General features: G+C 43.7%; 1 long non-coding RNA gene across 2 annotated transcripts in view; it reads left to right on the plus strand.

Annotated features, from left to right (window-relative positions):
* LOC144791147 (uncharacterized) overlaps window positions 1-23,034 on the plus strand; it is a 33,835-nt gene that overhangs the window by 6,995 nt on the left and 3,806 nt on the right. The window contains exons 2-3 of one of the 2 annotated variants that reach the window (XR_013602312.1): window positions 10,032-10,167; window positions 21,638-21,719. This is a non-coding gene — a long non-coding RNA (uncharacterized LOC144791147). The remainder of the gene's footprint in view (window positions 1-10,031; window positions 10,168-21,637; window positions 21,720-23,034) is intronic. The other variant, XR_013602313.1, reaches the window with a different exon arrangement.

Below are 23,034 nucleotides of genomic sequence, written 5' to 3' on the forward strand. Positions count from 1 at the left end.
ATGGTGTATGCTGGTGCTGAGGTGGTGTGTGCTGGTGCTGAGGTGGTGTTGTGGAGGTGCTGCTGAGGTGGTGCTGAAAGAGCAACTAAATAACATCCCAGTTTTTCAAACATCTGTGAATCAATTTGCGAGGCCAATGCTTCTGTAACGGTTAGCGAGCACCCATTTTTTAAAAGAATAACATACATTAATCCCTGGTGTCACATGTATGAAAAGGCAGTTTGCTTTTCAAAGCAGAGAATGCAGCGCTGTCACTCTAGCTCCAGCATGTTTTGGTTCTCCAGACCTTCTCACCGTTAAAAGGGCCACATGGGCAGCACACATTTCATAGTTTAAGATCACTTCACAGCACTGTTTTTGCAACAGCTGCTGCTTTCACAAAACCTTAACCCTGCGGCTGCACAAGGCCACCCTAGGAGGCCACGCAAGAGGGCAGCCCTCTAGTGGCATCGGGCAACCCACACCCCCCTCCTCCTGAGGGGGCAGGGACTCTGGAGGAGTCCCCTTCCTGGGCGTGGATGGTGCCGCGTCATGTCCGGTGCGCGAGCCGGGGTGAGGGGTATATAGGTCCCCCTCGCCACGCTGATGTCCTATTTGTCGCACCGGATACGCCACGGTTGCTGCCTCGCTGAACGTGCCGTCTGGTGAGGTCGTGCGAGTCCGTTCAGCGGTTGGGTCATCGTCCTGGTCTGCGACGCGAAGGAGGTTAGTGGTAGTCACCCCCGCCCAACCACAAGGCCATGGCCAGAGAGTTGATCATCGATCCCCCCGCCCCCACCCTCCAAGACGGTTCTGTGTGGGGTGTGCCGTGGTCGCTTTCCTTTGGGATGCACTCCACGGCCCGTTGGCCTGACCGCGGGACGATGGCACTGAGTGTTTTTCCGGGCTATGCTGGCGCAAGAGTTACATTTGGCTGGTGGTTGTGTCCGGGTTCATTCCCGGCTGTACCACAGTCGGGTACCAAGCTAGTGGGACATACTGCCCCCAGGATAAATGCTCCGAACCGCGATCGGACAGCGTGTCCTGTCGGGACTGCTAGCTGCCCTGGGTCTGTGTGGTGAGTGCCTTGCTTCCCTCTGGTACCGTTGTGTAGCTGGCCAGCACGAGACTCCTGCTGGGCCTGGCTGTTGGTTGGGGTCGGGGTTGCGGGAGGGGCTGACACACCGTCGTGACCAGTCGTCGTGCACGTTTTGACCCCTAATACTGGTTTCGTCGGAGCACCAAAAGGGATTGCCGGTGAGTCACTGCCACCCCACCCCCACCTTTTCCGGGTGACACCAGGTATCACTGGCGCCCTAGGCGGTCTTGGGGCCGCGGGCTCTGGAACAGCTGGCTTTCCGGTTGGGGGTTGCAGGTTTTTACCGTTAGGAGCTCTCGTCACGGCACTCCCCTAATCCCGGCTAGATTTTGGGCTGCGCGACTGACCTGGTGCTGTCTCTTGGTCCATCCCAGAGCGACCCAGGCGGATGTCCACTCAGGCAAGGAGGGCAGACTTTGCTTGGTCAACCGCAAGGGAACATGGAATGGCCTGGGCGAGAGGGGTTTGTGCGGGGGGGAGATCTGCCGGTCAATCTGATCACTATATCCCCAGGGAGAGGGCGTAGGCATTGAGGAACCTGGCCAAGCCTCGGCAATCGCTACATGACGCTGTTCTGGTCGTGCTCGGTGACACGCGGCGGAAGTCACGGTGAGTGCACCTAGCCACCCCTCCCCACCATTCCCATGTTTTAGGACAGGCCCGGGTGGGCCAGTTGGGCCCTGCGCGGGTGGACATGGAGAGGGGTGAGCTCTTGGTGAGCACAGATAACCGCCAGTGGCGGTGGCCAGCGATCGAGCCAGTGGGGTCCGGGTTATTCCCGTGGGCGGAGGAGCAGTCCCCAATCCATTACCTTGCACTGATGTGTGTAGATGCTCTCTAGGGCGAGGCGGTGCAACAGCACAGGAGCATATGTCTCAGGTCGAGCCCTGGTGTCGGGCGCACATCTTTCACTGGCAGCAATATTACCGCAGGGGTGGAGGGGGAGTGCGAACAGAGCAACGGGTCCGCTTTCCAGTTTTGCTGTGCCCTCCTTTTCCCAGCACTACATGGGCCTGCTCTCAGAGCTGCCGGTGGAATACGGCTTTGTGGCACTTTAAAAAATTGGGTCGATGGTGAATATGTTTTAAGGGGCGAGAACACCTTAAAGCCGGCCCCATTTTGCTGTAACCTGAGCGTTTGATGGTGTCTGCTCTGCTGCAACTCCCACTCCCCCTCCCCCACTGGGGGTAGGTAGGCTGTAAAAGGGAAGAGGTGCACGCGTGCAGGTGGTGCGAGCACCAAAGTGGTTGAGGTTAAATTCCGATGAGATGGTGCCAGTGGTTTAGGCATTCCGCTTGGGACAATGGGTCTCCGACCGCCGTCTCTGAGTTTTATTAGCTCACTGCTGGGGCCTCTGTTAGAAATATCTTGTTGTTAGTTTGTCGGCCCGTAGGAACGTGAGGCTGCTCCTGTAAGGTGTAGGCCGCAGGCGGGCTGTTTGACAGTTCAGACACGGAAAATGAAATAAGTATGTTGGTGTGTAAGCCATTCCTGACCGAACTGGCATCCTCCCAGGAACAGCAGGCAATAATCAGCTGGACTCCAGGAAACAGCTGTTGGCCTGTGCGAGTTGCGCCTCTATGGGGGAAGGGGGGCGCTCAGTCGGGCAAGTCTACCGTTGAGCAGTTGGTAGATCAGAGGACAGCAGTCCAATAACGGGGGTCCTTGTGGCGCAGGTTCAAGTCTGCCTCTCTGTGTTCTTGCCTCGAGGGACATGAGCAGGCAGCATTGGGGGGTTGGGATCGGTTGCTCAGCGCTCTGATCCTGGGAGGGACACCTATCTACCCTTGCACCGCGATTTCCACGCCGCGGTCGCTGCCTCACCGGACACACCGTCTCCCACCCTCCCGCTTACCCGGCGTGGCTGGTGGTAGGAAGTATGGTGAGAATGTTGTCATCTTGTACTTTTTCCATTGCAGGCGGAGTTACAGGGCGATCTGGAAGCAAATGGGTACAGAAGGGTACCTCTGCAAGGCACAAAGGGGTGCCAGAGCCCAGGAGCCTCATGGGAGGTTCCTGGAAACCGTGTTGGCGCGGTTAGTCCTTTGGGCGGTTGTGGGCCTGAACAACTGGGGGCTTGCCTTGCTACACTTCGCCGTGAAAGGAGCGTGAGTAATAAGGGACCCGGTGTCACGTGATCCAGGAGGAGGATCACCAGAAGGGGCAGCACAGATGGGGTTCGCCCCAGTGCTGCTCGGCTCATCAGGCAGGCAGGCGGCACAGATAGTTGCCTGCTCGTGGATCGCCTGTAAATAACACACCATATTACATAACGTTGTATGTCGTAAACCTGCAGCATTTTTTCCAATACAAACTCTGTGTGGTGTGTACTTATTTGCATGCATGCTATGTGCTTGGGGGTGGGGAGTGTTGCCATGATGGTACTATGCTGTGTGGCTTTGTCTGGGGGGAAAATACTCGGTCGTCATTGAGATAGCCTTCACCCACTGCCCTTATCTCAATTTTTGCGGGGTTGGCTTTCAGCTTTGGTAACATTCCTCCTGGCTGCTGGCATCAGGGGCTTGGCCCGCCTCAAACTCATTTGCTGGGCTCACGGCGGGCGGGGGTTCTTGGCCCGGCGTAGGGTACCGGGTGGCGAGTACTTTCCGGGATCGCACGCACCACGAATCACCTGATGTGTGTAGATGCTCTCTAGGGCGAGGCGGTGCAACAGCACAGGAGCATATGTCTCAGGTCGAGCCCTGGTGTCGGGCGCACATCTTTCACTGGCAGCAATATTACCGCAGGGGTGTGCAGGGAGTGCGAACAGAGCAACGGGTCCGCTTTCCAGTTTTGCTGTGCCCTCCTTTTCCCAGCACTACATGGACCTGCTCTCAGAGCTGCCGGTGGAATACGGCTTTGTGGCACTTTAAAAAATTGGGTCGATGGTGAATATGTTTTAAGGGGCGAGAACACCTTAAAGCCGGCCCCATATTGCTGTAACCCGAGCGTTTGATGGTGTCCGCTCTGGTGCAACCCCCACTCCCCCTCTCCCACTGGGGGTAGGTAGGCTGTAAAAGGGAAGGGGGTGCACGGTGCAGGTGGTGCGAGCACCAAAGTGGTTGAGGTTAAATTCCGACGAGATGGTGCCAGTGGTTTAGGCCCTTGGGACAATGGGTCTCTGACCGCCGGTCTCTGAGTTTTATTAGCTCACTGCTGGGGCCTCTGTTAGAAATATCTTGTTGTTAGTTTGTCGGCCCGTAGGAACGTGAGGCTGCTCCTGTAAAGTGTAGGCCGCGGGCGGGCTGTTTGACAGTTCAGACACGGAAAATGAAATAAGTATGTTGGTGTGTAAGCCATTCCTGACCGAACTGGCATCCTCCCAGGAACAGCAGGTAATAATCAACTGGACTCCAGGAAACAGCTGTTGGCCTGTGCGAGTTGCGCCTCTATGGGGGAAGGGGGGCGCTCAGTCGGGCAAGTCTACCGTTGAGCAGTTGGTAGATCAGAGGACAGCAGTCCAATAACGGGGGTCCTTGTGGCGCAGGTTCAAGTCTGCCTCTCTGTGTTCTTGCCTCGAGGGACCTGAGCAGGGAGCATTTGGTAACATTCCTCCTGGCTGCCGGCATCAGGGGCTTGGCCCGCCTCAAACTTAATTACTGGCCCTGATTAAGGAAAGAACTGGAATTTGAAGCAATTATCGTGACTATCGGATCATTCGTCCTTCAGCACCTGATGATAGTGGTTTGGCAAAATTAATCTCAGAGAAGAAAGATGTCATCAGTTTCCTGACATTTCTTGTTTTTTGCTCTTTTTGTTTCAGAAGTACCTCCTGTCTGCCATGTAGAGAGAGGAGCCAGGTGTCCTGCTTTTGCTAAATTTAGAATAACTATTGTCCCGAAAGCATGGGTATCACATTACGTCTGATGTTTTTGAAAGGTGCCGGTACTCTCCATAGAAACGCTCATTGGAAAGCCAAGCTTTGTCAAGCGTTCATGAACTGTTTTTGTTGCCTCTCAAGCTATAAGAAAATACATGTCAAGCTATCGGAGCTCTTTCCAAAACAATACTGATGAAGCCATGTCAAATGTCATTGTTCTGGCGACTTTATAACAAATCAAGGGAAACCGTGCCAAACAATGTCTATAACAGCAGTACCCGTTAGTGCAAGGGTTAGTTTGCTTTTAACGAGACACTTTAAACTGAGTTTGTATCACAACAATGATAAAGAGACATAAAAAACTTTTTTTTGCAGAACTGACCCCTTGATCTAGCTTCGGTCTGCAAGGAATCTATTAGCAGGGGATTTTAGATCTTCTAAGGCAATAGTGAAGAAATCTGGCAGCAAGCAGCGTGACTGCAGAGAAAACTGTCACTCCACTCACCCTGCGGAGTTGGGGGAGGGCTTTTGGTTGAACCAGGAAGTTTCCAAATTCATGCCCAGGTGGCTGCTGGAGGAGCACCGGAGGAACTACTGCGGCTGCTATATGTGTAGGTGCAGCGGGCAACAGTAGTGCCCAAGGAAAGGGCCGCAAGCATGGCGCTGGGAAGCCAAGGGTCACATGAGAGAGACAGCATGGACAACGGGAGGGGGGCGGGACCAGAGACAACACAGACAATGGGAGGGGGCCGGACCAGAAACACGGAAACAAAATAAGTCTAGTAATCCCTAGGAAACAAAACAAAGGTTGAAATTAAAACAAGAGCGGCTGCGAACGAAAGTGAAAGTGCAAGGATGTCGAGCCGGCAAGGTGACCGTGAGCAGGCTAATGTAAACAAGCGCGCGCGCGCATGTCCGTAACTTCATTGGCTTCTGGTAGCCAATAGAATCAGAGTTAAAGCCTCAACCCTAGCTGTTCGGGCAATCCATGGAACGTGCCCTTGCTATTTGAAACTGAGGCTAGGAGTCTACATGCAGACTCGCACACTGAGGTCCAATTCCCAGAAACAGTTTGCCTCCCAGGAGTTAAGAAAGCCCGGTTGGTGGTCAGATCTTTTATGCTTGGGCGTGGTGCCAGATTACTTCTGAAACGCAATTTAGGAAGGCAGCAAAAACATGGCTTTTTAACCTAGTTTAATCTTCTGTGATCTTTGGCCGCTGTATGTCTCTTGCGTGCCACTTGTCGCTATAGTGCGGGGGCACCTCTTTGAAGGTAGCCTTTGCGCTCTATAAATGGCTGTATTATTATTATTATTGTTGCACTAGGCAGACTTTCTGTGGACTTGCCAAATACAACCAGATTCTGACTTTGTGGGTAGATGTCCTTTGGTTGTTTCCCACTTGCGTCTCCTCTTGATGTTTTCATTCTCAATGTTTCAATAGGTGTTGAACAAGGTGTAGCCAATGTTACATAATATATGTAATATTTTGTTTAATTTTGCACTTGCCTACCTGTCCCCTCGCTCCCTAGTTGTAATGCCACTAACCTTTTCCCTCCCACCCTTCCTTTAATTTAATATACTTGCCCTTGCTTAATTCTGCAACTCCGTTTTCAGGACACCATAACATCGACCTATAGTATGCTATATACTCTATTGTATACTATACTGTGTGTACTAATGCTTAAAACCTTTAACAAATAAATGTTCTTTAAAAAAACACTACCTTAGAGAAATAGGATATGAAGACTAGATGTGGGTTGGCATAGTATACTTATTTCCTTTTCATTCAGCTTTGCAAACTATTAAAAATATCTTTATCTGGAAAAGTCCATAATTGTATTACTATTTTACTTTATTAATATGTGTTGAATAAGCCATAGAGAAGGGCTGTTGAATACAACAGCAAATTGCTGTTCAATTTTAAGAGCGGCGGTCTGCCTCCTATGAATCCTTGGGGCCAGAAAAGCTGTCTGTCTGCTGATAAATAGAATTTATATTAAGCTTTTGTGGACTGTGCTGGAGAATGGCGATTAGACCGGTATGCTGCTCGTCCTGTTAATAAAATCCAGGGTTTTAATGCATTATTTGATGTTAATAATGGGTTCGCTGCCACTCAGAATGCCATAGTCTTTCTGTAAATCTGAACTTGTGCTCCAGTGTGTGTGTGTTAGAGGACCAGGCCAGGGCACAGGAAATAAAACTACGAATGGAAATGGCTGGAGTCCATGCAGGTCACTTCCCTCCTCCCTGCTGGGGGGGAAACAGCTGGCAGAATGTACAGAAGAAAGACAATGGTGAAATGAATGCCACATTTTGTTTTCAATTGGAAAAGGCCATTGGAATACAATTTAATACCAAAATACCTTTGCCCAGTCTGAGTAACTTTCACATGTAATCATTTCAGTTGTCTGAAACCCCAAGCGAAGGTCACAATTCTTGTGCAGCTCTAAGAGGTCGTAGGCTGAGCTACAGTATGCACATCCCGTTAGGAGGTAAATTAACAGCCACCAAAATCCCGTTTCCCAGGCCTCGCTTAGGGGTGAGAGAACAGCAGTGTGTCCATGGGTCAAGCACTACCAGCTCTGCTGCTTGAAACACCCTCGCAGCAGATAGCAGTCTGTGGAGAACATGGCATTGGAAACCCACTCCTATTCAGGAAGGGCTTTACAATATCATGTCCAGTGGCAGCTCTAGCCAATAAAAGATTATCAATGCCCCAGGAGCACTGATATGTCATTTTTTAATAAGAAACACACTCTCCTTTAACCCTGTTGGGGACACAACCTTCTCATTCCTCAAAAGGAATCCCTCTTCTTCTGTCAACTTGATTCCCACATCTAGTACACTGTCATTCCTCAATCCATTATTATTTTGGAGAGACACATTTTTCTCAAAGACTTTATAACATTCTGAAGAAGGCTATCTTTCTTACAATTCAGATTTTTCAACAATCGTGGTGCCATATAATATTCAAATACATTATATGACAAGAGGGCGCTTGAGAGGAGCTTAAAGGGCAATGGAAAGGGTGAGGAATACGGTGTGGAAGGGGTACTAAGTGAGAGAAAACACAATGGGGCAGATCTGCAAGGAAGTGTCGCAGCACGGCACCACAAGCCCTTTGGCTGCGTCATGCTGCAGCACTCCCGAAGCACAGGGATGCTTCCTATTTACAACAATATGTCGCATCTCTGTGCTTCCCCTGCGCTGGAGCACAAACTGGAGCCATGGCCCAGGCACCCTTGCACAAGGATGCCTGCGTCGTGGGGAGATTGTTTTTGTGCAGGAAGGGGCACCTTCCTGCACAAAAACAATCACTACAGGCATTTTCCTCTTTCAATGCATGCTGTTGAATGCAGCACGCATTGAAAGAGATATCCAACCCAGAATCCTGGTCAGAGGGTACAATCTCACTAATTTTAAAACCAGGCATGAGTAAAAACAGTTGTGAATCCTATAGGCCGATGTCGCTTTTAAATTTCAATTACAAGATCTTTTCCAAAATCCAGGCAGTCAGACTTAAAGACCTAATGGGAGATTGGATACACATAGATAAAAAAGGCTTCATGCAAGGAAGGTTGCTACATGAGTTAACCTACTCTCTGATAGGGAACAAATAATGCACCTCTGGCGGTCATTGCCTTGGATGCCGCCAAGGCTTTCGATTGTGTAAATTGGGCCTTCTTAGCATCGGTTATGGAAACTGCTAAATTGGGGGATAGGTTTTGCAGAACAATTGCTGGGTTTTATAAGTCACCAAAGACAAGAGTTATAGTAAATGGAGCATTAACATCAGCTTGTAATATACAGGAGGTTGTCCCTGTCTCCATTATTGTTTAATTTATACATGGAACCATTAGTAAAAAAAACTGAAGGCAGAGCTGCAGATAATCACTTTCCAATGCAACGATAGGGTTTAGAAGCTGGCATTATATGCTGATGACCTGTTGATATATACAGCGGATCTTGAGAACACAATGAAATATGTAGTAAAAATCGCAGAAGATTTTGGGAAAATATCAGGTTACAAAATAAATGGAGATAAATCAGAGATTATGGTGTAGAACATAGAAGGAGGGGTAGAAAAAATCACAATGGAAATGAGATATTTAAGAGTGAGAGTGACTCAAGATATTAACAAACTAGCAGAAACCAATTTTAAGAGGGTGAAAAAAGAAATATGTCATTTGATGTCAAGCTGGATGCATTCACGCCTGACTATCTTTGGTAGAGTGAATTTAGTGAAAATGATTTTATTACCAAAGTTGACCTTCCTTTTTAATGCCATACCTTTGCCATTTAAAGAAGCAGGGCTTTTGAAGTTGCAGGGCAAGATTTGGTCTTTCATCTGGGGAGCAAAAGGCTCCCAAATATCATGGAAACAGCTGCGGAGGAGAAAAGAGAAAGGAGGCCTGACTCTGCCAGACTTGCAACTATATGCATGGGCGTTCCAGCTTAAGAATAATAGGATGCTCCTGGATAAGACATCTGATTCGGAAATTGGCAAGCTGTTTACGGGATTTCTAAAACAGGTAGAAGAAGGGACCTCGGGGTTTATGATGAAATATGCAGATCCTAGATACTTCAAAAAAGTTAGGCTAAAAATCCTCAGAGGAGTGGCAGAAACCTGGTACAAGATTAGAAGGAGATTGAAATGGGTGTATTATAGTAACTTGGCTCCTATTTGGGACTCGCCCGGATCACCGGAATGGACAAAGGACAATCTTGCTGGGGCATTAAGGAAAGCTGGAGTAGAAAGATGGGAGGATCTATTAGAAGGAAAAAGGATGATTTCATGGGAGAGTTTTCAAAATAGAACAAACTATCGTGTTTCTAGAATTAAGTATCTCCAATTCAAGATGTTGGGTCCAAGCATCAGAAAGTAAGACAGGAGGAGCCATTGAACTGGGGGAAATGCTGATTCTGAACGACCCTAGAAATAAGAAAACACATATTGGTACTGGGGAATGATGGAGGAGTTGGAGGGGGAGCTTACCCAACCACAAAAACTATGGGAGACAGACTTGCCAGGAGCAATGCTGAAAGAATTATGGCAAGTATCCTTTACTACACTTTATAAAATGATCAAACCAGCCTATTTAATGAGAAACCACCTTTTTTCTATCTATAGAGTGTTTTGGACTATGAAAAAACTGTCGAAGGTTGGGAACAGAGGAGAGATGGCGTATACCAAATGCGGTTAGAAATCGGCGAATGATATTCATATGTTCATGGGGTGTCCAGAAATTCAGGTATTTTGGGGAGAGGTGAGTAGAGCTTTGACTGACATTTTGAAGAAACAGATTCAGGTAAGCCATCTCCTGATATTGTTTGGGGTGGATAGTGAGTCAGTTTGAGATGAAGAAATATTAATATTTGATGCTATGTTGCTGGCGAGAAGAGATTTATGTAAAAAGTGGACCAGTTCCCTTTCTTCTACTTATATAGAGTGGAAATCATCATTGAGATATAATTTAAATCTGGACGCAACCTCCTTAGGAGAAGGTATGTCTTTTGGCGCCTGGTAGCTGAATGGCTGGAGTGGTAGGAAGGGCGGTCCAATGATTATGCATAAAAATCAGGCCTTGGAAAAATGCACAAGTCAATCCTAAATCTCTCCTATCTATCATGGAAGGTCGGTACCTAATAAATGGTAGCTGGGTGAGAGAGTCGAAAGACAGGAAGTCTGGCTTTACGAAGTGCAATTGGCAGGTCTTTTGATAAGTAAGGCGAGTATCAGAACCTTGCTCTCACGGCACGATAAAGGGCGGACACGGACGGAGGTGCGTGAAAGGCAATCTAAGGCTAATGAGGACTCAAAATTAAAAAAAGAAAAAAACAGTGATCAGTCCCATTTGGCAATGTAATGCTTGCCCTTATCTCTCCTATTCTAAAACTCAAATGTAACTATCGTATAACCTAGCATGCAAAAACATTATCTTAATTATTGTATGGTAGTTGCAATGATTCTGAAATAATCTAAAAACCTCCAAAATACAATTTGTTTTTCTTTAGGTGAAAATTAATTTTTTTATTTAATCTTCAGAAAAATATTTTTAATGTAATATATTTATATTACTTAAAGATTTATTTCAGAATTAAGTTAATGGTGCTGTCATTTATTTATCTCTACATTTAAAATGTATATATAAAATGATTTACATTAATGTTTCATATGAACATATTTTTAATATTTATTTTTTAGTTAAATAAACTTTTTATTGTTCCCTATACTTTACCATGCGGACATCTCTGCCTGACTCACTGCGTAGTCCCTTATGGTAAGGTATGGGAAACATTTTAAAAATGTAATTAACTCAAAAACAAATGCTAGAAATATTTTTATGGAGCAGAACTTAAGCAGCCCTTTCCTGCCTACAGTGCTTATTGTCCCAAACATGATATTTCAAATTCAAGTGCTTCGAAGTGGCCTAAAAGTGGAATGTAGTACTGAACGAAAAACAGAAAAAATAAATTCCATGTATTCTCACATAGTAAGACAAGTTCAGAGCAATCCATTATTTTTTTTATTTCAGAGATCTGATATCAGAACTAATTAGGTATTCCGGAACTTTGAAACCACTAATGGTATCAATCCCTTTTCCCACTAAAGAAATTATTTGTCAAAAAGACCCTGTATGTGACAGAGTAACTTCCAGAATGGACATTACCAACTCTAGTCACCAGAATGAGAGTTTTAATTTTTGCAGCAACGTTTGAACTGATGGATTGAACTGCCTGTTGTAAATTCGATGTACCACCCAAAAGTGTCCAGCAACTGTATACCACTGTGTGAAGATTTGCAATCCAAGTCTTGTAATATTTGTTGGATTATCACTGAAGTACTTAAAGAAGCCCTGATCCATTTTCCTCAAGTGTTGTGCCATAATCCCAGAGAGGCGCAAGATCAACAACTGTTCTTGGCACTAGGGTAGGTAATGTTCATCACTTTGTCATTGTGTGGCATTGTCCGTATAACCATAAATCACCTAGTTGCGACAGAGATGAACGGTTAACATTGAGCAATGGTTAGCACATACTAAATGAATATCCCACTCTAAGTGCCCCAAAAAAGAGTTGCCTTGTGGAGCACTCTCCTTCTAACTAACAACTGTTTATCCCATGCTGGCTTGTAGCTCGGCTATATCCTACCCTGAAAAGTATATCATGATATGAATTCTTCCCCTCCAGCCAATTTGCCACTTTGAAAGATAAAATGTAATTTAATTGAATTCTATTCTATCTGCTTTGGGTTTCTTTTTATCGAGATCCTTACATTGAAAAATCTCACCATTAGAAAAACCTAGAAAACTCATTGTTGTCATTTTTTCCCAGCAATGCAGAAATAGTACTCTGTAGTGTTTTACACACGGAAAGGCCTCTGTAACACACCTTCTGGTCCCTTCCGACTTTGTTCCGCGGTATTCCTGACTCCTCCCTCAAACCAATTAAAAGTTGGAAATCATTCACCTTTTCTCTTGAAATTCCTGTCCTCCAGCCAGCCTTACCATGGCTGTTCCAGCTCAACTATTGTGACTCCCCTCCATCTTCAGCTGAACTCTAGTAACCCAAATTTTCCCCACCTTACTCCATTCCTCCCAACTCCATACAACCCTACGACAGTTGTGTTCCACCTCTCTTTAACAGCCCACTGACAATCTAGCTAATCTGTTAATTCCCAGCTATATCACAGATTTTCCAGCTGCCTCCTCCACACTGACTGTCACTTCATATCCATTCTCCTCTTTATCCCCGGGCACTTTGATTTCATGTATTTTGTTTTTACATTGATTAAATTGTACACTGAAACCTAATCTTTTACTATTGTTTTTAATAGATCAATCATAAAAGAATAGAATTCACATCCTGAAACAGATCTACTCAGCCGGTGTGCTGTCCCCTCTCACTTTCCTCAATAGCTCACTGTCACAGGGCATCATCATTCCACCTCTCAAATTGGCCATCATCTTGCCCATTCTCAAAAAACCTGGCGCTGACCCTTCAGTTCTTGTCAACTATCGCCCCATCTCACTTTTACCCTTTCTGGCGAAGGTACTGGAGTGCCATGTGACCAGCGCGCTCAGCACCTATGTGGAGGAGAACAGGGTACTAGCCCCCCGTCAGGCTGGGTTCCGCCACGCACACTCCACGGAGTCCGTAGTCTTATCGGTCCTCGACAACCTCAGAGAGGGTATGGACACTAACCATCCCCAGGCCTTGGTCCTCCTCGATCTCTCCGCCGCCTTTGACACGGTTGACCATGCCATCTTACTTTCCCGTGTCAGGGCAGCGGGGATTGGGGGGTCGGCCCTGGTCTGGCTGTCCTCCTTCCTGAGAGACCGCACCCAGGCAGTGCGCTTGGGTGACTTTTCGGCGGACTTCCGCGCAGTTCAATGCGGGGTCCCCCAGGGCTCTTCCCTTTCCCCTCTTTTATTTAATTTGTACATTGCCCCCCTCATATTTGCTCTTCAACAGTTGGAGGTCTCTGTCTACAATTATGCGGATGACCTCCAGTTTATTTTTTCTTTATCCTCATCCCCCGAGTCCATGTCCAATTTTCAGTCCGTTATGATTTTCATCCGGGACTGGATGAACTACAACCACCTGAAATGAAACCCCGATAAAACGGAGCTGGTGTTGACAGGTGGTTGCTCCAGTCCCTGGTCTTCTCTCTTCTGGTCCCCTTCCTTACGTTCCCCTTCCCCCCTTCCTCCTCTGTAAAAACTCTTGGGTTCAAACTGAACGACCAACTCACCCTTGATTCCCAAGTCAGCTCTGCTGTGTCCTCTTCCTTTCTCTCACTTCGCACTATTCGCAAAGTCTCTCGTTTTTTTTCTTTCCCTGCCCTTAAGCTCATTGTCCTGGCGATGGTTATCTCTCGCCTGGACTATGGCAATGCCCTTTATTGCGGCATGCCCGCCTATAGCATGCGACGACTCCAGCTGGTCCAAAACCAGGCGGCCCGCCTGGTTTTCAATTTGGCCAAATCACATCACGTCACTCCCCTCCTCAAGTCCCTACACTGGCTCCCCATCCGAGAACGAGCCCAGTTCAAGCTGGGCTGCATCACCTTTCAAGCCCGGCTCGGCACAGCCCCTGCTTTTATCTCTTCAGAAATTAAACCCTACTTCCCTGCCAGGGAGCTACGCTCATCCGCCCAACAACTGCTCGTGGTCCCTCGTTTCAAACGCAAAAAGTGGGGAGGCACGAACTTTTCTACACTTGCCCCCGCGTTTTGGAACTCTCTCCCGGCTCACCTCAGATCCTGCGCCCATTACACACTCTTCCGTAAGGCTCTAAAAACTTTTCTCTTTACACAAGCCTTCTCTTCATAAACTGCTTCTCTCTATTCTCCCTTTTCTTCCTGCCCTTCTGGATTCAGTACTTTATAGCGCCATGAAACCGCCAGGTGTACGCACGCTTTAGAAATATTTTAAACTCAAACTCAAACTCAATTCACATGCCAAAGTAAAAAAGGAGACCCAATGAATACAATACAATATTACTAGACCGTCCACAAAATCCCTTGATTAATGAAAAATATATGAAGATGTAGTAAGGTATTCCCCTACTGTATGCTTCTAAGAAAGATATGTTTATTAATAAATGCACTATGGGGTCGAGTGAAATAGGGTTTCAAACATTAAATGTGTAACAGTATATTACACAATGTCAAAATGATAAATATCCTACCTATAAACAGACAAATCAATACACCATACAAAGCCACCTTTCAAGGCTGCACAGAAATACACAATCATTCAGCTTCATGTCCATTCAAAATTACACATGAAGTCAATGAGAATTAGGACTTATCAGTGGCTGATATCCCATACAGAGAATACCTAATGTAATAAGTGGTAAGTAAAACTCCTTATACATGGAACAGATCTTCCTAATGACTCCTTGAGTATCCACATTGTATTTTGTTTTAAAGAGACCATCTGGAGAAATATGTCACAGGTCATGAGCATGAGTGTGCCGGAGGGGGCAAAAATCCGAAATGTGTGGAATGTATCATACCTGGGAAATAATGAGCATGACAAACTTCTCACAAAAAATGTTGTTTTTCTTGCTTTTGCCAATAACACAATTAAGGATCCCATGGGGCCGTGATCATCCACTGACACGATGTGCTATGTCTACCGTATAGCCAATTGGACTCTGCAGCATATGATCTGTATCTGTCATGAATTGCATAAAATTTATGATTAAAGTGGACACCTTATTATCGAAAGCAGATAAGGAGTAAACGCATGTGGGAATCCGCATTGGGATTTTTTTAGAATTTGGAAATGTTTTAGAAGTTTTAGTGTAACATGACGTTTTTATGTGGTGCTATTTATATTTTTTATTTCATGCTTTATGGTTATGATAAACCAAATAAAGTTGTTTTTTGACTGACTGAATTGCATAAAGAGAGGTGCTCTTCGCTAAGATCAATGAGTTTGTTGCATTGGCTGTGTTATCTGCACTCAGGAAAGGCAGTGCTGCATTTTGTATTATCTGCTTCAGATATGCACACATCAGCAAGCTTTGTAAAGTGTATGGTAGTAGCAAAGAGACAGTTAGGGTGTCTGGAGCCAAATAGGGGTAGTTAAATCCTACATAGGAAAGGTAGTGAAGGAAAAGCACATGCAAGCGTTTTTATATGAATGTATAAATGATATTGTGTAGTTTTTGTTGAAGACACTATATTATATGGGGGATATTGTGACTGTTGTGTTAGATTTTGAGACTTATTGAAAAGGTTTGTGGATTAATTAAGGGGCAATTATATTGATGGTCTGACTGTGTTTAGTCCTGTTTAGGTTCATATATGATTGTGGGTGACACATTTTATTATTTTGCTAAATATTTTACTTAAGTAAAAAACTATTTGCTATCATTTTGAATATGATCTGAATCACCAGGATCATATTGACATTTAGGGCGTAGCTCAAACTGTTAGATTTGCCAGATTGAGTTTAAACTGAATAACATGATAACTCTGTAAAATTGCATGCAAAACTCATTTGTTTTGGTCAATAGATGATTTCTATGTCCTAGTGTCCAAATATTTATAAGGTGGAGATTTGCTGACATTTGGTATAAATGTATTCCTTCATACTTCTTCAACCAACTTAGTGTTCAGTGATCCAGTGATCCAGTGTCAGATATAATAAGTATCTCCATCCTACTCACCTACATTTTACACGAAGGTTTAGTCTTCAAACTCTTGTTTAAACTTCACACTTCTTTCACTTTTGATACTGAGTACACAATCTTTACTTCTACTATCATCAGAATCAGATGTTTTACTCAAAATGTCCTCAGCTACATATTTCACTTTAGACCCATTTCTTCTTTTACTACATACTCATACAAAATGCCCATTAACTTCAGAACAGGAGCATTTTGGTTGGCTACAGGACAGGTATTATGTACACTTGGCTCCTGATTCACAAAGGTAACCTACACTTTTTGAGTATTTTACATTTAGAGTATTTGAGTAAGTTTTCTACTTTTGGCTAGTCACAAAATCTGAACTAAGGGCCCTATTAGGATGGCGGACGGACCTGCGTCCGTCCGCACCCCAGAGGTGGAGGGACTGTCCGCAGGGGCAGCGGCGGTCCCTCCAGGCAAATTAGGATGTGACCGCCACCCTGGCGGTCACATCCTTTATGTATAACATTGCGGCGGGTGCTGCTTGAAGCAGCACCCGCCGCAATGTTAAAAATGCAAGCAGTGCATTTGCATGCACAAAGCGACAGGCACCGCGTGGTGCCTGCCACTTCGTGCATGCAAATGCAGGGGGTACCATAGGTACCCCCCATGTGCCCCCCCACCCCGCCTTCACCCTGGGGGCCCGCAACGGGCCCCCAAAGAAAAGACCGTATGCCTTTTCGTGGCGGCATTGCCGCCGCGGAAAGGCATATCACAATGCAAATCCTAATATGGCTGGCGGTGTCTGATAGACACCGCCACCATATTAGAGCTTTTCCACCGCGGTCTCGCGGCAGAAAAGCGGGGGACGGTCTACACGTCCGCAGATGACCCCCCTGCCATCCTAATCTGGCGGGGGGGTCATTTCTCACAATGCAGCGGTGAATCCGCATCCTCCAGGCCGGCGGTGGCTTCCTCCGGCCCGGAGGATGCGGATTCACCGCAATCGTAATCGGGCCCTGAGTCACTACAGAAAAAAGAGTACTAAGACCAGCACCACACCTGGCTAACCATGTGTACTGCAACACCCTTCCACAGAAAATAATGGCGAGAGGGAATTAAAATAAAACCCCATAGTAAATAATGTTAAATTATATTACTGTGTAATTGTCTGAAAGGAATACACAAACCCCAGCAGCAGAGACACTCATAGTCATGTGACGTATGATACTAGCAGAAGGCACAAATGGTAAAGACAAGAAAATGCCAGTTTTCTAAAGTGGCATTTTAAGCACTGTGACTTAAAATCCAGCGACAGGCAAGACATGACATGACATTATATACACAAATTCACAGTATCTCATCAAGCGTGTACAAGTTAAAATCAATAAGAAAGAAATGTTGTCCTTTTTATAAAAAAACAAATCATTACAGTAACACAATACAGCAATTTATCACAGTTTAAAACTAGGAAGAATTCTAATCCTTACAACAACACAGTACATTAGTAAAGAACCCCTTGCTCACAGTAGCTTGAATTATTCTTGCTACACATTTACACTATCCAAAGAAGCCTATCTATTTCTAATTTTGGGGAGTACAGTACCAATAATTTGTGGATATCTGCTATTCCCTAGGATCTATTTGGATTCTATTTACGAAACAGTGCGTCGACGCGTTTCGGTGTCAAACACAAGGATATTGTAACACCTTCTTCAGGACAGGATAAATCTTGGGGTCATCGTTTCCAAAATTTGGGGTATCCTTCTCTATTGGCTCCTCAATTTCTATGGGGAAGGTGGGAAGGGAAAGATCTCATTCGGATTTTAACATCTATCCGTTCCGCTGGTATACTTCCATTTTCAAGTCTATCTTTCTTGTGGAAGACCCAGGTGGTGTCTATCCCAGGAATTGTATTTCTTTACTCATTCCAATCAAGAAGGATCTCAGATTTATATCGATAGGCTGTAGAGTCTCTATCTTGGTTATTCCCTTCAATCTTCAGGGTTATTGTAGTATCTGATATCTGATCTGATATTGTAGGTCCGTGCTTCTACCTCGCTTTTGAAAGAAAAGCGAGGCAGAAGCACGGACCTACAATCCATCAGAACATATCCAGTTCAAGGAAAGTGGGGACCAGAACAGTGGATGAGATATTAAGACCACTTTATCCCTCGTTGAGAAACATGCTACATTTTTTAAGATAACCTTGATATCAGATACTACAATAACCCAGAAGATTGAAGGGAATAACCAAGATAGAGACTCTACAGCCTATCGATATAAATCTGAGATCCTTCTTGATTGGAATGAGTAAAGAAATACAATTCCTGGGATAGACACCACCTGGGTCTTCCACAAGAAAGATAGACTTGAAGTTGGAAGTATACCAGCGGAACGGATAGATGTTAAAATCCGAATGAGATCTTTCCCTTCCCACCTTCCCCATAGAAATTGAGGAGCCAATAGAGAAGGATACCCCAAATTTTGGAAACGATGACCCCAAGATTTATCCTGTCCTGAAGAAGGTGTTACAATATCCTTGTGTTTGACACCGAAACGCGTCGACGCACTGTTTCGTAAATAGAATCCAAATAGATCCTAGGGAATAGCAGATATCCACAAATTATTGGTACTGTACTCCCCAAAATTAGAAATAGATAGGCTTCTTTGGATAGTGTAAATGTGTAGCAAGAATAATTCAAGCTACTGTGAGCAAGGGGTTCTTTACTAATGTACTGTGTTGTTGTAAGGATTAGAATTCTTCTTAGTTTTAAACTGTGATAAATTGCTATATTGTGTTACTGTAATGATTTGTTTTTTTTAAAAAAGGACAACATTTCTTTCTTATTGATTTTAACTTGTACACGCTTGATGAGATACTGTGAATTTGTGTATATAATGTCATGTCATGTCTTGCCTGTCACTTTGATGATGTTGTAACTAGGTATACTTTCAGAAATCCTTTCTGAATTTTAGAATAGGAGATCTAATGTTTTACCTCATTTTTATATAATCAAATAAAGAAGACTGTAAACGTTACATTCTAGTGTGGTAAATTGATAAATATTTTTAAGGTTAATTGTATGTATGAGATACACAATAAATGAGAGAGTGAGTATAAAGATAATAATTCCAGGGATTCCTCTTTGACTTTATTGTTGACTGTACCCTGTTCCCTGGAACCAGAGGGGTCTTCTCTCTTTCCTCAACCTAAAATCCAGCTTTACCATTAAAGAGGATTTTAAAATACAATTCATTTGATTAGGTTCTGAAAAGGAGCATACAATTGTACGCAATACCTTCATTAATTATGCACAAGCATGTAATTAAACATATTTTTTTCCTATATTATACAAAATGCACTCCATTTATGCATGTATTTTGTGGATTCCATAACAATTTGTATAATTTGGGGAAAAAAGATGTTTAATTACATGTTTGTGCATAATTGATGAAGGTATTACGTTCAATTATATGGTCCTGTTCAGAACCTAATTACTTTGAGAGAAAGTCTTTTTTCTTATATTTGAGACTTCTTAGCGGTGGGGTCATGGGAAGTTGAGCATCTCTATTATACATATATGAGAATTAAATACACTGGTGCATCCCCTTTTTCCCACACTGCTGTTTGCATAACTTCAAATACAATTCATTTGAGTATAAACATAATTTTTCTATCCACTCACACACTTAAGAAATGCTTATAAAGTGTTATGAGGTAACGCTATGTTATCCTATGGAAGAAATAGGTCTTACAGTAGTGTAAAACTATTTTAGGAGTTTTTCAGTACCAGGACATGTAAAACTGAAGCACACCTCCTACTTTATAAATACACTGTACCCTGCCCTATGAGCCTTTAGGGCCTACAAAAAGGAAGGTTTGGGCATGGCAAAATGTGTTATTCTAGCAGGTCAAAAGGTCAGTTTAAAACTGCACACAAAGGCTGCAATGCCTGTCTAAGTCATTTTTAAAGGGCAACTTAGGTGGGTATCTCAATGAGTCCTGCTGGTCTACTAGTAGCATTTAAATTACAGGCCCTGTGTACATGCAGTACCCCTTTACCCTATGTAAATAAAATAGAGCAATTGGGTGTAGACCAATTCTTTCATGTTTATAGGAGAGAGCACAAGCTCTTAGAACTGGTTTAGAGTTGTAAAATGCACAGAATCCTAAAGGCCAACAAAACGGGTTCAGAAAACAGGAAGAGGAAGGCAAAAAGTGCAGAAAGGGCCAAGTCCAACAACTTATATTTGCTAACATTGAACTTTGGAAGCAGGATTCTTACAGACAGTAAACATATCCCCTCCTCTACAAGAAACACAGCAAAAGAGGCATACCTGAGGCTAGTTGTAAAAGGCTACTTCACTGGGTGGCAAAATGAGTGCTGTAGGCCCACTAGTAGCTTTTAAGTTACAGGATCTGGGTACATGTAGTATCATTTACTAGGGACTTACTAGTGAATTAAATGTGCCAATTAGGTGTAGGCCAATTGCCCCAAGATGTAAGGAGCTAACACAAGCACTTTACCACTGGTTAACAGTGGTATACGGCACAGAGTCCTAAAGCCAATAAAAACGAATTCCACAAATCAGGAGGGGTGATGGGAAAAGGTTTGGAGGGCTGCAATCTCCCATTAGTTAAACCAGAAATTATTATAGTAGGAACCTCAATACAAGTTACAACTTTTGCATCTTTTAAATGTAAGCTAAAACTGCAATTTGATGAGATTTTAATAAATGGAAATGACTTAATGAGTTAACTAATATCAATTCAAAGACATGAAGACCACATCTGACTCCATTTACAACACATTCCTGCTTAAGGGAAATTTGCTACAAGACAGTTTGTTCTACTGAACAAATTGTGTCACTCTCTGTGTAGAATCAAGGCTGTAACATCCTTCATCATCCATCAGAACCCACTGCCATCCATATACTTAAATAAACAGGTTTTTTAACAGAAGACTTATCAGGGAAACTCCTGTGTATCAGAGATCTCAGCTAGGCCTGATGTCATCAAACATTGCCTGTGACATCTTTGATTTGAGTAAACTTATTCCAAGAACAGTTTCCAAGTATCAAGGTATTTTTCTTCAACGTGCCAACCTTGATCATATGCAGAAGCTGTCATCCTTGATCCTTTGATACAGCCTTCCTCTTCAACACTGCAGTCTTAAAATGATAATTAGAAAGTGCCATCCATTTGACTGTTATAAAATAATTTATTCTAAGGTCTTTTTAACTCCTTTTAGCGTATTGTCATCTAGTTTATCCCCTCTTCACCTATGGTACTCAGTCAGTCAGTCGGAAATAACTTTATTTCACTGATATAGCAGCAGCATAAAAAGTATTCTGTACTTACCTTTTTCTTTTCATAGAAGGCAACTATTTGGATCTATTGAAAAACATGTTTTTGCTGCTCTTTCCATCTCAGGCAAGAAATACCGAAAAGACTAAGATATAATTGTTACCATCTAGTACATTTTAAAAAACAACCCAATAGGTCTATAATGAATCATAATATATCCCTTTTTATATTAAGAATTATATTACTAAAGGTTTTCGTTTTTCTACAACTATTTTTACTAGATGAACGGCTATGGTTATATTTTACCTGAAGTCCTTGATCTCGCATGGAATACTTTTGAGCCAAACTGGACATCTATCTAAGGTATAGATCTAGATGACTCAATTAGATATGGTTTCACTTATACTAATCTTTCACTAAATTTGTTTGTTCTCACTACCGTATTACTTTTTATTGGGTTGTGTGAGCACAGCATGACTAATGCATAGCATGATTTGGTTACCTTGGGTCTGCTCTCTTTTGCTTTGCACTGATACTTCAAACCAATTCCCTGCTAATCACTATGACACCATAGTTTGATAACTATGGCTAATATAATATTTTTACCATATTCTCCACTTCTCCTTGTCCCCACATTCCTATATTTCTTTTCTTGTTTCCTGCTCATCAAGTCGGTAACATCTAATGTTTTGCTATGGCATTATTTGCAGCCTTGAAAAATTTACCTAGTAACGAAACAATTGTCAGCTGCCGGTCCAACGCCCTACGGGAGGATTATTGATCTGTACCCTCCATTTGTGAAATATAACGTCATTGGACTGTTTTGCCTTTGAATCAGATTGCGAAATGTGTATGTTTCATATACCTTTATTAAATTCAGCAACAAGTCATTAATTGTTCTTTGCTTGTCTAAATCGGTCAGTGAACTACATATGTGTAAATATTGAACTGATCAGAGTCCCAAGGTTATCTTTATGTTTGAAAATGAGAGGGATATAATTTAAACGAAATCTCATTAAAATGTATCTATGTTGTAGATCCGTAATTAACGATAAATAAGTGGAGTTCACATTAGTTACACTTATACTTGGAGCAGCGTAATTTAACTTGACTGTAGGAAGTTTAAAATTAGTATTGTGTCTCTTCGTCTCTAGATGGGCCAATAAGTGAGTTTTCAACACCATCCTGGACATTGACCGGCACATATTCGGATCCTGATAGAAATAATGCAACCCGGCCTCCTGAAGATTAGATCCAACAAAACTTAACCATCCTATTTTACGTGCACCATCTAATTTCAGGACGTTGTTTACAAGTTCTCTAGTCAAGGAGAGGGTTTCTTTACACCAGACTGAATGCCACATCATAATTGGTGCAATACAAATCTTATCAATAATATAAGGAACTCTCAACTCCATGTGGCAGTTATATTTAGAGCACGACTGGGGAAGGGAGATCAGATTTTTCAAAAAGGCATCTTCTATGCGCAGCAGTTTAGACGCATCAGTGATACCCCAAACAGCTGCGCCATAAGAGGCAACGGAGAGTGTTTTCGCCTCATGCACCTATTTTATCACTTCAATTGGTTTGGTCCGAAGTTTTTTTACAAATTTGAAGAGGGCCCTAATATTTTTTCCATCAATAATCCCCTATTAGAGACCATATTTCTCCTATTATT

This window comes from Lissotriton helveticus, chromosome 11 (genome assembly GCF_964261635.1).
Source record: "Lissotriton helveticus chromosome 11, aLisHel1.1, whole genome shotgun sequence".
NCBI classification, from domain to species: Eukaryota; Metazoa; Chordata; class Amphibia; order Caudata; family Salamandridae; genus Lissotriton; species Lissotriton helveticus.